Source organism: Colobus angolensis, unplaced genomic scaffold (genome assembly GCF_000951035.1).
Source record: "Colobus angolensis palliatus isolate OR3802 unplaced genomic scaffold, Cang.pa_1.0 Scaffold7, whole genome shotgun sequence".
NCBI classification, from domain to species: domain Eukaryota; kingdom Metazoa; phylum Chordata; class Mammalia; order Primates; family Cercopithecidae; genus Colobus; species Colobus angolensis.
Genome location: NW_012120709.1, coordinates 11,743,651 through 11,757,476, shown reverse-complemented (window position 1 = coordinate 11,757,476; position 13,826 = coordinate 11,743,651).

Genomic DNA, 13,826 nt, shown 5'->3' with positions numbered 1-13,826 from the left:
GCATAATGTTTTACATACATTCATCTTATTGTAATTATCATTGCTTTATTTCTGAAGTATCTGTGCAAATCTCTTCCTCATTTGTTAACACAGTTTTATTAGTATTGAGTTATAAGTGCTTTTAAAATGTACTCTCAATCCAAGTCCTTTATCAATTACAAATTTTACAAATATTTTCTTCCAGTGTATGCTATGCTTTTTCATTATTTAGTGGTGTCTTTTGAAGAAGAAATGTTTTTAATTTTGGTGTAATACAACTTATCCATTTTTTATTTGTGGTTTGTGATTTTTATGTTGAATGTAAGAAAACTAGCTTAACCCAAGGACTCAATATTTTCTCTTTTGTTTTCTACAGGAAGTTTAAACATTTTATTAATATATTAAATCTACTGTCTCCTATAAATTGATCTTTATATGATATAAGATATGGGTCAAGTTTTATTTTCTTTTTTATATGGATATCTAATTGTACTCGAATCATTTATTAAAAAAAAATCCTTTTTCCCATTGAATTAGTTTGGTTCCTTAGTTGAAAATCAATTGACCAAATATGTTTGCTTTTATATCTGAACTCTGTATTCTCTCCATTAATATGTACATATACCCTTAAACACTGATACCATATTCTCTTGATTATCAAACATTTATAATATCTCTTGTAGTCAGATATGTATGCCCTTCAAATTTGTTCTGCTTTTTCAAAGCTATTTTTACTATTCTAATTCCTCTCATTTGCATATATATTCAAACAAGAGATTTTCAAGTTCTTCAAAAAATAAGCCTGTCAGGACTTTGATAGAGATTACATTGAATCTGTAGTTCTGTTTGGGAAGAGTTTCTGTCTTCTCTTAATGAACATGTTATATATCTCTGTTTTAAAATTTTGTCTTTATTAGTTTTCAATGTTTTATTGGTTTCATTTATAGATCTTTCTTACATATATTGTTGAATTCATTCCTAAATATTTCATATTTTCACTTACTATTGTAATATTTGTTTTCAATTTCAATTTATTCATAATTCGGACACAGAAACACAATAAAATTTTATATATTGACCTCATATGTTGTGACATTGCTAAACCTGTTTATTCGTTCTAGTGGTTTTTCTGTACGTTAGGATTTTCCTCATAAACAATCATGTCATCTGTGATTAAAATAATTTACTTCCTCCTCTTTGATCTGTGTGCTTTACTTGTCTTACTGCATTGACTAGGTCCTTTTTTCAACATAGAATAAAAGTGGTGTGAGTAGACATCTTATAATGTTTTTATTGTAAAGGGATAGTATTCTATTTTTCACTATTAATTATGAAGTCAGCTGTAGGTTTTTATACGTGCCTTTGATTAGGTTGAGAGTTCCCTTCAATTTCTAGTTTGATGATAGTCTCTTTACCCTTTAATTATGAAAAGGTGTGAGTCTTGCCAAATTTATTTTTGTGTCTTTTGGGATGGTCACATATATGTATATGTTTACACTTGGTAAGATCCTTATTCTTTGTATGTATTGCCGGATTCTATTTTCAAAAATTTGTTAAGGACATTGCATCTAAATTAATGAAGAATTTTGATCTCTAATTTTTTTTTTCCTTGTAAAGCCTGGATTTCATATCAGGGTATGTCTGACCTCATTACAATAAGATGAAGACCATTTGCTGAAGAATTTGTGTGAAAGTACTGTGATTTATTCCATAAGTGTTTGGTTACATTCATCTCAGCCTAGAGTTTTCACTGGAGGGGAGATTTTAAACACCTAAATTCAATTTATCTAACATATAAAAAACTGTTTAAGGTGTTTTTTTCTTATGTAAGCTTTAACAGTTTTTATCTTGCAGATGATTTGTGCTTTTTATCTTCATTATCAATTTATTGGCAAAATTTGTTTATGTTATTTATTAGTCTTTGGATGCTTGGAGGATTTGTGGTGATGCTTGTGGGATCCATGATTCATGTCTCCTGCTTGTTCTGGTTACTATGACTACACTTTATATATTTCAATTATCTTCGCAAAGAAACAGCTTATGGTTGCATTGTTTTTCTCTATTATTTCTGTTTTCATTTTATGCTTTTGGATTTTATTATTAGAATTTCTTTTTGTCTGCTTACTTTGTGTTTAATTTCTTTTTCTGGGAAAATAAAGTGCAGAAAAGCCACTAGAATGAATAAACAAGTTTAGCAATGTCACAAAAAATGAGATCAATCTGCAAAATTTGATTGTGTTTCTGTATCTGAATTATGAATAAATTAAAATTGAAATTGAAAACAAATATTACTTACAATAGTAAGTGAAAATATGAAATATTTAGGAATGAATTCAACAATATATGTAAGATCTATAAATGAAAACAATAATATCTTCTATCTTAAGATAGAAGATAAAATCATTAATATGAGGACTTTCTTACTTTCTAATATAGGTATTTACAATTATAATTTCCTCTAAGCACTGCTCAGCTCCATTCAACAAATACTGATATATTTTATTTTGATTTTCATTTAATTCAGAATTTCTTAGTTTTGCTTGTAATTTCTTCTTTGATTTATGGATTATACTTATGGATTTTGGAATGTGTTGACTTGTTTTCAAATATCTGGGGACTCTCCAGATTTCACCTTATTTATGTCTGGTATACCTTCATTTGGTCAGAGAACATTATTTTGCATAAGTTCACTCCATTCCAGTTAATATTTGCTTTGTGGGTCAGAATGTGGCCTATCTTAGTAAATACTCCATACTACCTAAAAAGAAGGCATGTTTAATGTGGTTTTTGAGTACACTGTTCTGTAAATATAAGTATGTGAAAGTTTGTTGACAGTATTGTTCAAGCCTTTGATATTCTTGGTGATTTTCTGGTTGCTTGTTTAATTACTGAAAGAGAAGTGCTAAAATCTCCAGTGATAATCAAAGATATGTCTATTTCTCCTCTCATAAAATTTTACTTCTTATATTTCGAAGCTCTATTATTGGGTCCGTACACATTTAGGATCATTATGCCCTCCTAATGAAACTCTTTATGGCAAGCAGTACGACAAACTGGAAAGTCTCCCTACTTACTAGGTAGGACTGCACTCCTTTTTAAGTTAAAATATGCATGTATTTCCCCAACATTTCTGTATTCAATTCTGTGGACTTTTTAAATAAAATATATCAGAATTTGCTAATTTCTTACCTGGAAGACTTGCCTTGCCAAGTTGTAATCTTTGCTTCTTTTTCTCAGTCTTTATGAATATTTCATTGAAAATTCAGTAAGGATAATTTATGGGCTCTTAATTAGATACCCTTTTGAAGAGAAAGTCTCAATGTACCATTGTTAGAGCATCATTGAACCAAAGAACAAAGTTTTGAAGAAAAAGAATCAGAACACTATTTTGAGGAAATCCATTCAAGAACAATAGTGTGTTCTAGTTCAAGTCAAGCATTTTTGAAGGTGTTATGCCTTTCATTATGCAAAACACATATGCATTATGATCTTGAGAAGCTCTTAGCTTTACATTAGAATATTGTATTATTTTATCCCTTCATACAGCACTTCTCTAAACACTCAGTCTAAGGAAATTTCCACTTTTTATTGTACTTCCTTGGTTTGCATTATTGCATTTATTCTTGTCTAAATGTATCTTGCACACTAATTTGCTTATATTTATTATGTCTCCCTTCACTAGAACATAAGCTCAAGAGAACAGGACCTTGCATGTCTTATTGACATGTCTAAAATAGTATGTGGCATGTAGTAGGTATGTAATAAATAATTTGGGATGAATATATAATAAAAGTGCTTAATGTAAGTACCATATGTTCCATTAAGAAACAGAGGGAAAATCATTAGTTTTGCTAGGGATACTAGAGTGGAGGAAATATACTGAAAAAACTTTAAAGAAAATACAAATGAGCCAGACTTTGCAGAATAATAGCAAATTATACAGTGGAAAGGGTAGGAATGGTAATTGTCTTAGATAGGTTCTCTGGAAGCACAGCTTGAGGCAAAGATTCAAGTACATATAATTTATTATTGAAGTGCTCCCCCAGGAAACCCTGTAACAGAGGGGAGCAGAATACAGAAGGGAAAGGAGCTCCTGAAGCATGAGGTCTCCAGTAAAGTCTAGCCTTGGCACATCCACTGAGATCTTTTGAGGACAAACTCTCCTGGCATCTCAGAATAGCCAAGGCAAGTCTTTGGAGAAAGCCTCAGGTGTAAGCCATTCGTTTCAGGCCTAGCAGCAGCTGGGGATGACTGTACTCCAGCCAGGTAAAGGGGGTCTGGGTTAGTTCCAGATGTGTCTGCTATTGTAATCCTTGTTGGAAGAACATGAGCAGAGGCATAGAGATACACAACTTTATGGTGTGTTAGAAAGGAAGCAATAATCAAATATTATTACATTTGATTTTAAGTGACAGTCTGGGGTAAACAAAAATTGAAAATGTGCATTTTGCCCTAATCACAGTTTGTTCATTGTTCTCTAAAATCTTACTATAATACACACCCACTCAAATTCTGCAGCATATGCACTAAGAAGTTAACAATCTAATTAATAAATAATAAAAATTATTAAGTAATAATACATAATAATGTTTTAATAAAGCTGTTTTTATTCATACCATAGTCTTTTCTGGAGAAATCAATCATTTGTTCAGAATACTAGGTGTTGTGTATAATCCAAGAGTTTCACATCCCCAGCTCCCATTTTAATTGGATGATTTTCAATAGCTACTGCTCCAGAAGGCAGACATCTTTTGCGAATCATGAGACAGGTCTCGAATCACAACAAATGCTATTCTCTTCTGAGTTCAAATGGGCCTCTTTAAAATTGTAATTAAAATACTTCTATGAGTTGATTTTTTTTTAAATCTAAAATATCTTTCTTATCCACAGATCGAAGGAGACTTAATTTGGGGATTCAACAATTACTTTGCACCAATAAAATCTAAAATACACACAAAGCTTGGGAAATTGCTTTAGGTTACTTGTTAGGATAAGCTGAAGTCTTGTTACAAATTGAGAAGATATAAACAAACTTTTATTCTTTTTATCTCTTTTTTTTTTGTATCAAGAGGAAATGAACATTTCTGAGCCAGGGCTTCTGAAAAAAAAAAATGCCTAACTTTATTCCTGCAGATTTCAGAGAAAAGATAAACTGTTATTGTGTCATCTCTGAAAAAGATGCTATCTAGTTAGACTGAATGAAAGATGACGGTTTCACAGTCAAGAAACAGCAATCTCCCAAGACTTTTTTTCATTTAAATTCTGTTTGCAAGATTGTTCTTATCTTTTGTACGCCTAATGTCTAAACTGTTTTCATTTCAAAGGAATTTAATATTGAAGCACTGGGGTTGAAAAGATGTCAAGTCTTGACTAAACTTTCAAATCTAAACCTGTCTGGGCTTTGGTTTTACATGAGTGGAACAGTGTATAATACCTACCCAGGTGGGCCAGCCACAAGCAGAAATTATCATATAAAAGGGATTTAAGTACTTGGATTTCTCTGTTTATCTCTGTCCCTCTCTTGTTTACTCATGCATTCTTCTTACTAAAAATTGTATTATTAACCTCTTCCAATTAGGTAAAACTTCTTACATATAGCTGACCTTAATATATGAATATCAGTCAAGTGCAGCATAATAATTAAGTGCAGGGACACTAAAGACAGACTGCTCAAATTACAGCTCCATCACTTACTAGTTGTGTGACATTATGGATTCTGCAGTTTCATTTATTGCTCTACAGAATGGAATAAATAATAGAACCAATCTCATTCGTGTGTTCATATACACACCTGCGTGTGGACACATGTGAAAAAAATTAAATAGTATTTGTGACATGCAGCAAGAAAATTTCTGGCACTAGTGTTGTGATTGATCTATCCCTAACTCTTGGAATCTCATAATTTCCATTTCATTTGTAATTTCATGTCTATCAGAAAGTAGGAAATCTTTGGGTCAGGCATGGTGGCTCACACCTGTAATCCCAGCACTGTGGGAGGCCAAAGCAGGCAGATTGAGTGGAACAGTTTGAGACCAGCCTAGGCAACATGGCAAAGCTCCATCTCTGAATAAAACTAAAAATATTAGCCGGGCTTTGTGGTTCACGCCTATAGTCCTAGCTATTTGGGAGGGTGTGGCAAGAGGGTCACTTGAGCCTGGAAGGCAAGGTTGCAGTGAGCTGAGATTCTGTCACTGAACTCCAGCTTGGGTGATAGAGCAAGACCTTGTCTCAAAAAAAAAAAAAAAAAGGAAAGAAATAAAAAAGAAATCTTCAAATGTGTCAGACCCCAAGTAGGTACTCAATACATATTTAAATTTAGTCATGTACAAACAATAAAAATCCTAAGCTTACCTAATCTTGTCTGAGGAAGCTATGAGAATTGAGTAAAGTCACTTCTTCTGACTATAGAATTATCCATTCACAAATGGTTTCACATAAGATTCACTGATTTCACAATAGATTATCACAATGTGAAAGTTATTGATTGGAAAGGCAATAAGTAGTAGCAGGCCTGCAATTCATTCTTTTCCTTTCTATGGGAGAGTGTATGGTAATATCACAAGAGAAGAAGGGGAGGAAGGAAAGTAGGGAGGGAGGGATGAAAAGAGAGATATGGTAGAACGGAGAAAAAACTTTCACACTGACCATCACGTCCAAGTGACATAGCCCTACACCTTATTATTTTTATCCTTTTATAGATCTTCAATTGGCCTGAGAAGTCCAGTTCACTGAATTTTGCTTTACCAATAGATCTGGGCCAGGGTCTCAGAAAACACTTGATATTTCTGTCCACTCTGCTTACACAGATAACACTAAAAAGCAAATTCCACATTTGTCTGTTGAAATATGTCTTACTCTTTTGTGCTGCTGTAAAAAATACCTGAGACTGTGTAATATCTATAGAAAAAAATTTTATTTCTCACAGTTCTGAAGGCCGGGAAGTCCAAGATTAAGGCACTGGCAGGTTTAGTGTCGGGTGAGAGCTACACTCTCAACCGTGTTGCTGCATGCTTCAGAGGAGATAAATGCTGTGTTCTCACATGGTGGAGGTGGAAGAGCAAAAGGGAATGAACGTATTTCCTTAAGCCTTTTATAAAGGCCCCAATTCCTTCCATGAGGGCTTTGCTCCACCTTTATAAGTTAATCACCTCCTAAAGCCCAACATCTTAATACTGTCACATTGGCGATTAAGTTTCAACATACGGATTTTGGGAGACATTCAGACCATATCAGGTTATACATTTTCAAAGAGCCAAAACCATTTTACAGAGGAGGACTTAAAGCTCTATTTAAAAGTATATGCAAAGCAAAATCTCTATCTCCTGCTGCAACAATTCTAGTTAAGTACAGGTAAGAGTGTTCCAAAAGATTAAGGAGACAGACATTTATCTCTCTGTTTTGATTTTCCTTTTCTATCTCATATAATATCTAAGCCCAGGCCTATCATTCTAGCCTGAGAAGACTGAGTGAGTTGAGTAGATCTCCAACAGATATTAATAACAGATTTTATTTCTTTCTTGAGCATGCATGTGAATAACACTGCATACATTCTTGTACATGTGTCCATGTATGTTAACTGTTTTATTGTGCTTTGAACTGACTCCTTTAATGATTGGAATGGTACAATCCAAAATTTCAGTCCGGACATTAAAGGAAGTATTTGCTATCTTTTGTTTGAAAGTTTATAAAGAAAATAAAAACACCACTGTATAGGAGTTCTATATTGAGCCTTGTGACCAAATCACTAATTAATGTAAAGGTTTACTTGACTCTGTTTTCAATTATTTCATATGCATATATATGTGTATACGTAAAATACATGTACGTGTATACATAATCATTATATATGCATGTATATATGTATGTGTGTATGTGCATGGATATATGAATATGTGTAATATATGTATGTATGTGTGTGCATATATGTTAATATAGGTATATATTCTGTGTATATATAGAATATATATAAAGAAATGTGTGTGTGTGTGTATACATATATATATACTCACATATTCACAAACAAGCACACATTTCTTTTTTGCCTGGAAGGTAGGATAGGAGGACTGGTTGGGTCAGAATTTAAATATTCTTAGATCTTTGCATAAAATCCCACTGTCATATAACACTTTCTTCATGGCATTTCAGCCTAACCCTTACATCCAGCAAAAGTAACTTCATAAAATTCCTTAAATACGGACTTAAGTATGTTTTCTTGCTTCTTCTTGCACTGAAGTTAGTCCTGTAGTTGAATTCATAATATGTGTTCCCTTAAGCTCTCAATCTTGTGCAAATAAATCTTTACAGATGGCTGTAGCAACAAACTCAAGGACAACAGAAAAACATTGACAAATATAACAAACAGGCTATAGAGAACAGTAGAGAAAGGTTCACAACATATGACATAACTACCAGTGACTTTTTTTTCCCATGCTAAGAAAAAGAATGCAGCAAGAGAGCTAGGGGTTTACCTCATCTTCAAACCTTGCAAGTGTTTAACATTTTAATTCCCCTAACACCAAGAAGCTTGAGAAACAGGAATGTCAAGTCTGACTTTCTACTGAATTATGATCAAACAGGGACATACATTTGTTACATTAGTAGAAAAGAAATCCACATATGGATTTGGAATGATTAAAACCAGATCAAGAAGACAGCCCCCAAAGCATTTCACTCATATTAATATCACAGTTTTCCTCATAAATCTCTTATGCCTCTATTTGGCTTCTGTAGACAGGCTAAGTCTCCTTGGGTTTCATCTCAATGAAGGTTTAATTTGTCTCATTTCTGTCTCTGTGGGAGAATTTTAATAGTTGTCTAGATTCTCTCTAAAACATCTATTTTAGAATAATAGGTCATATTTTCATTTGACACTTAAAATGCCTATTTCTAAAGTAAACAGTGGGAAATTTTTAATTCACTGTGATGTAAATTTGTGCTTAGAGAGCTCTGAGGGTTTATGTCAATTACCGAAGAATAAAACATCAATAAATAACTAAGACTTTAATGCAAAGGAAAGCCTCAAAATTTGATGAGCGAGTATATATCTGAGGTGAAGAATTTGAACATAAAATCAGAAAACAAAGGATTCAATCTAGTCTATCTAAGAGTGTTTCTTTCCACTGTGCCAAAGAAGCAAAAGGATAATTTTCATTGCCCTGCAGCTTGTATGTTGTTGTACTTAATAAGAAATGCGAGTAACAAAAGAATACCACTTTATAAAGTGGAACAGAATTGATTTTCATTTATCAGTGCCATCCTAGAAAGCGCTGGGATAAGAAGGTGAATTCCACTGGGTTAATGTGAAAACAATTTACATTGGCATTAAAACACTCTTCAAGGGGAAAATAAAACAAAATAAACACACTTCAGGCAAACATATGGAAGATAACTGTATAATACTGAACACACTGCCTATATTTCAATGACCTACACAGAATTTAGATTTTTTTAGGTTGAATTCAAACAAGTTAAAAACATTTTCCAAAATAATTTAAAAGTTCCATGTTTGTCTTCATTAGCCTATTTATTTCACTTTTATTACTATAATTATTTATTGCTGTCTTTAAGCACCAAATGTTTATAAGGGTACCTTTAATGCACATTTTTAGTGTTTTAGGTGCCCAGGTCTACTTCTTTGTAAATAAAAGTAGCTAGGCTATCTACTCTCTATTTTATAGCTGTGAGTCATAACAGTAACTTAAAAACAAAAGAAAACAGAAAAGTACAAAAATCAACATTAATCTAATTTTTGCCAAAATATCTGGATAGTTGGCTTCTTTTGTCAGCTTGAAGTTCACTTTTATCCTGGTATCAGAGTAGAGGACCAACTGCCTATATGCATGGTAGCCAGAATCTTTCTGAGATGGTCTAAATGTGGGCATACTTTAATTAATGATGTGGTTTTGCTGTGTCCCCACCCAAATCTCATCTTGAATTGTAGCTCACATAATTCCCACATGTTGTGGGAGGGACCCAGTGAGAGACAATTGAATCATGGGGGTGGTTTTTTCCATACTGTTCTCAAGGTAGTGAATAAGTCTCATGAGATCTGATGGTTTTAGAAGGGGTTTCCTCTTTCACTTGGTTCTCATGCTTTCCTGACTGCTGCCATGTAAAATGTGACTTTGCTCCTCTTCACCTTCTGCCATAATTGCAAGGCCTCCCTAGGCATGTGGAACTGTGAGTCAACTAAACCTCTTTCCTTCATAAATACCCAGTCTTGGGTATGTCTTTATCAGTAGTGTAAAAACAGACTAATACAGTAAATTGTTACCAGGAGTGGGGCACTGCTGTAAAGATACCCAACAATATAAAAGTAACTTTGGAACTGTGTAACAGGCAGAGTTTGGAACAGTTTGGAGGGCTCAGAGAAACACAGGAAAATGTGGGAAAGTTTGGAACTTCCTAGAAACTTGTTAAATGTCTTTGACCAAACTGCTGATAGTGATATGGACAATGAAGTCCAGACTGAGATGACCTCAGATGGAGATGAGAAACTTGTTGGGATCTGGAGGAAAGGTGACTCTTGCTATGTTTTACAAAGAGACTAGTGTCACTTTGCCTCTGCCCTGGAGATTTGTGGAACTTTTAACTTGAGAGAAATGATTTAAGGCATCTGGCAGAAGAAATTTCTAAGCAGCAAAGCATTCAAGAAGTGACCTGGGTACTGTTAAAAGCATTCAGCTTTATGTATTCACAAATATATGGTTTAAAAAAGGAACTTATGTTTAAAAGGGAAGCAGAGCATAAAAGATCAGAAAATTTGCAGCCTGATGAGGCAATAGAAAGACAAAACCCATTTTCTGGGGAGAAATTCAAGCCGGCTGCAGAAATTTGCAAAAGTAACGAGAAGCCAAATGTTAATCGCCAAGGCAATAGGAAAAATGTCTCCAGGCCATGTCAGAGGTCTTCATGTCAGTCTCTCAAATCACAAGCCAGGAGTCCTAGAAGGAAAAAATGGTTTCATGGGTTGGGCCCAGAGCCTTGCTGCCTTGTTCAGTCTTGGGACTTGGTGCCCTGCATCCCACCTGTGCCTAAAAGAGGCCAACGTGGAACTCGAGCCACTGCTTCAGAGGATGCAAGCCCCAAGCCTTGGGGGCTTACACGTGGAGTTGGGCCTTCATTTGCACAGAAGTCAAGAATTGAGGTTTGGGAACCTCTGCCCAGATTTTAGAGGATTTATGGAAATGCCTAGATGTCCAAGCAGAGGTGTGCTGGAGGGGCAGGACTTTCATGGAGAACCTCTGCTAGTGTGGTGCAAAAGGGAAATGTGGAGAGCAAGACCCTACATAGAGTCCCCAGTGGGGCACTGCCCAGTGGAGCTGTAAGAAAAAGGCCACCATCCTCCACCCACCAGAATGGTAAATCCACCAACAGCTTGCACTGTGTGCCTGCAAGAGCCACAGACCCAACACCAACCCATGAAAGCAGCCAGGAGTAGGGCTGTAACCTGCAAAGCCATAGGGGTGGAGCTGCCCAAGACCATGGGAACCCACCTCTTGCATCAGAGTGACCTGGATGTGAGACATGGAATCAAAGGAGATCATTTCAAAGCTTTAAGGTTCGACTGACCTGTTGGATTATGGACTTGCATGGGGCCTTTAGCTCCTTTGTTTTGGCCAATTTCTCCCATTTAAAATGGGTGTGTTTATGCAATGCCTATACTCCCATTGTATCTAGGAAGTAACTAATGTACTTTTGACTTTACAGACTCATAGGCAGAAGGGACTTGACTTGTCTCAGATGAGATTTTGGACTGTGGATCTTTGAATTAATGCTGAAATGAGTTAAGACTTTGGGGGAGTGTTGGGAAGACATGATTGGTTTTGAAATGTGAGGACATGACATTTGGGAGGGGATGGGGGGGTAATGATATGGTTTGGCTGTGTCCCTGTCTAAATCTCTTCTTGAACTGTAGCTCCCATAGTTCCCCTGTGTTGTGGGAGGCACCTGGTGGGAGATAATTGAATCATGGGGGCAGTTTTCCCCATACTGTTCTCATGGTAGTGAATAAGTCTCACGAGATCTGATGGTTTTGTAAGGGGTTTCCCTTTCACTTGGCTCACATGCTCACTTGCATGCCACCATGTAAGACATGACTTTGCTCCTCATTCACCTTCCACCATGATTATGAGACCTCTACAGCCATGTGGAACTGTGAGTCAATAAAACCTCTTTCCTTGTAAATTACCCAGTTTCGGGTGTGTCTTTATCAGCAGTGTGAAAATGAACTAATACAATTAATGATTGATTTTATAACACATGAAAATGCACTGTTTTATAAGGTCTTAATATCTCTTGTTATTCTAATTGACTGCAGAGAAGAAAAGCACCTGGGCTTAGTCAAAGTCACATTGTCTGCATGATTTCTAAGGCATCATTGCCTCATTCCTCATTTTTCTGTTGATTAATTTCCATTACACCTGGAAAGTGACCTCCTAGAATGGTGGTCTAGTTTCCTGAATTTCCAGTCCTGATCACTTTCCCATATATTCCTTTGGCTTTTTTTTTTTTTCAAGTCTAAAATCTAGATGGAGAATTGAAAATAGATGACATTGGCCGGGCACGGAGGTTCATGCCTGTAATCCCAGCACTTTGGGAGGCCGAGGCGTGTGGATCATCTGAGGTCAGGAGTTCAAGAACAGCCAGAGCAACATGGAGAAATCCTGTCTCTACTAAAAATACAAAATTAGCTGGGTGTGGTGGTGCATGCCTGTAATCCCAGCTACTCGGGAGGCTGAGGCAGGAGAATTGCTTGAATCTGGGAGGCGGAGGTTGCGGTGAGCCGAGATCATGCCATTGCACTCCAGCCTGGGCGACAAGAGCAAAACTCTGTCTCAAAAAATAAACAAATAAAATAAAATAGCTGGGCGTGGTAGTGCGTGCCTGTAGTTCTAGCTACTCGAGAGGTTGAGCCGGGAAGGTCTCTTGAGTCCAGGAGTGACGGGCTTGTGTGAAAGATCTTTAATATATATTTTTGAGAAAAGTTAATTAAGGATCTGATGTATACTATGACCAACTGTGTGTACATCTACATACCTATATCTATCTATAGCTGTGTGTGTGTATATATATGTATGTTTATGCTTACATTTGCTAAGAAATTTTCTAGAAGGAATTACAAGAGAGTTACTACCTCTGGTTACTAAGAGAAGGGATAGATGGGGCAGTTCTTACCTCACACTTCTGTCTGTTCAAATTTGTCAGAGCATTTGGTACTTCATAATAAAAACAATAACCAAACAATACACTGAGTAAAATTTCTCAGACACATCTGGTAACAGCCTCTAGCCTCCATCAACACCAGCAACTAGAAGCATCTCACGTTGCAGACATTGCACCAGGCATGGGGCTACCCAACCACAAGTCAGAGACCTGCCTTTCCAGGCCCGTGGAATTTTGTTCAGCCAGTTGCTGCCAGTTAGTTCTCTGTCTTTGTTTTCAAGGTAGCAGGAACCCTACAGAAAGCCAGCAGAACATATGCCACACCCCCAAATGTCTTTTCTTCACGGATTTCCCTAGAAGGCTGCCAGCCTGGGCAGTGGGTGAGAAGCCGCTCTGCTGGTTTACACATAGCAGGCCCAGCGCCCCACAGGCTCAGGGAGGAGCTCTGCCCTCACCCGGGCAAATCTCACCCATGCAGGTGGCGGATCAGAGAACTTTCTGTGACTGGGAAAACAACTCAAAGGTCAGCCCTTCCCAGCAGCGAGTAAACACCAACACCCCCGGTTCTGAGAGGGGCCCTCAGAGGTGCCCTTTTCCCTAGTGAGAAGTCCCCCGTGGCTAATGATGGATTATTGGTCCGGGGGCTTCTGGACTTCCAAGACCAGAGGTTTGGTTGGATGAAT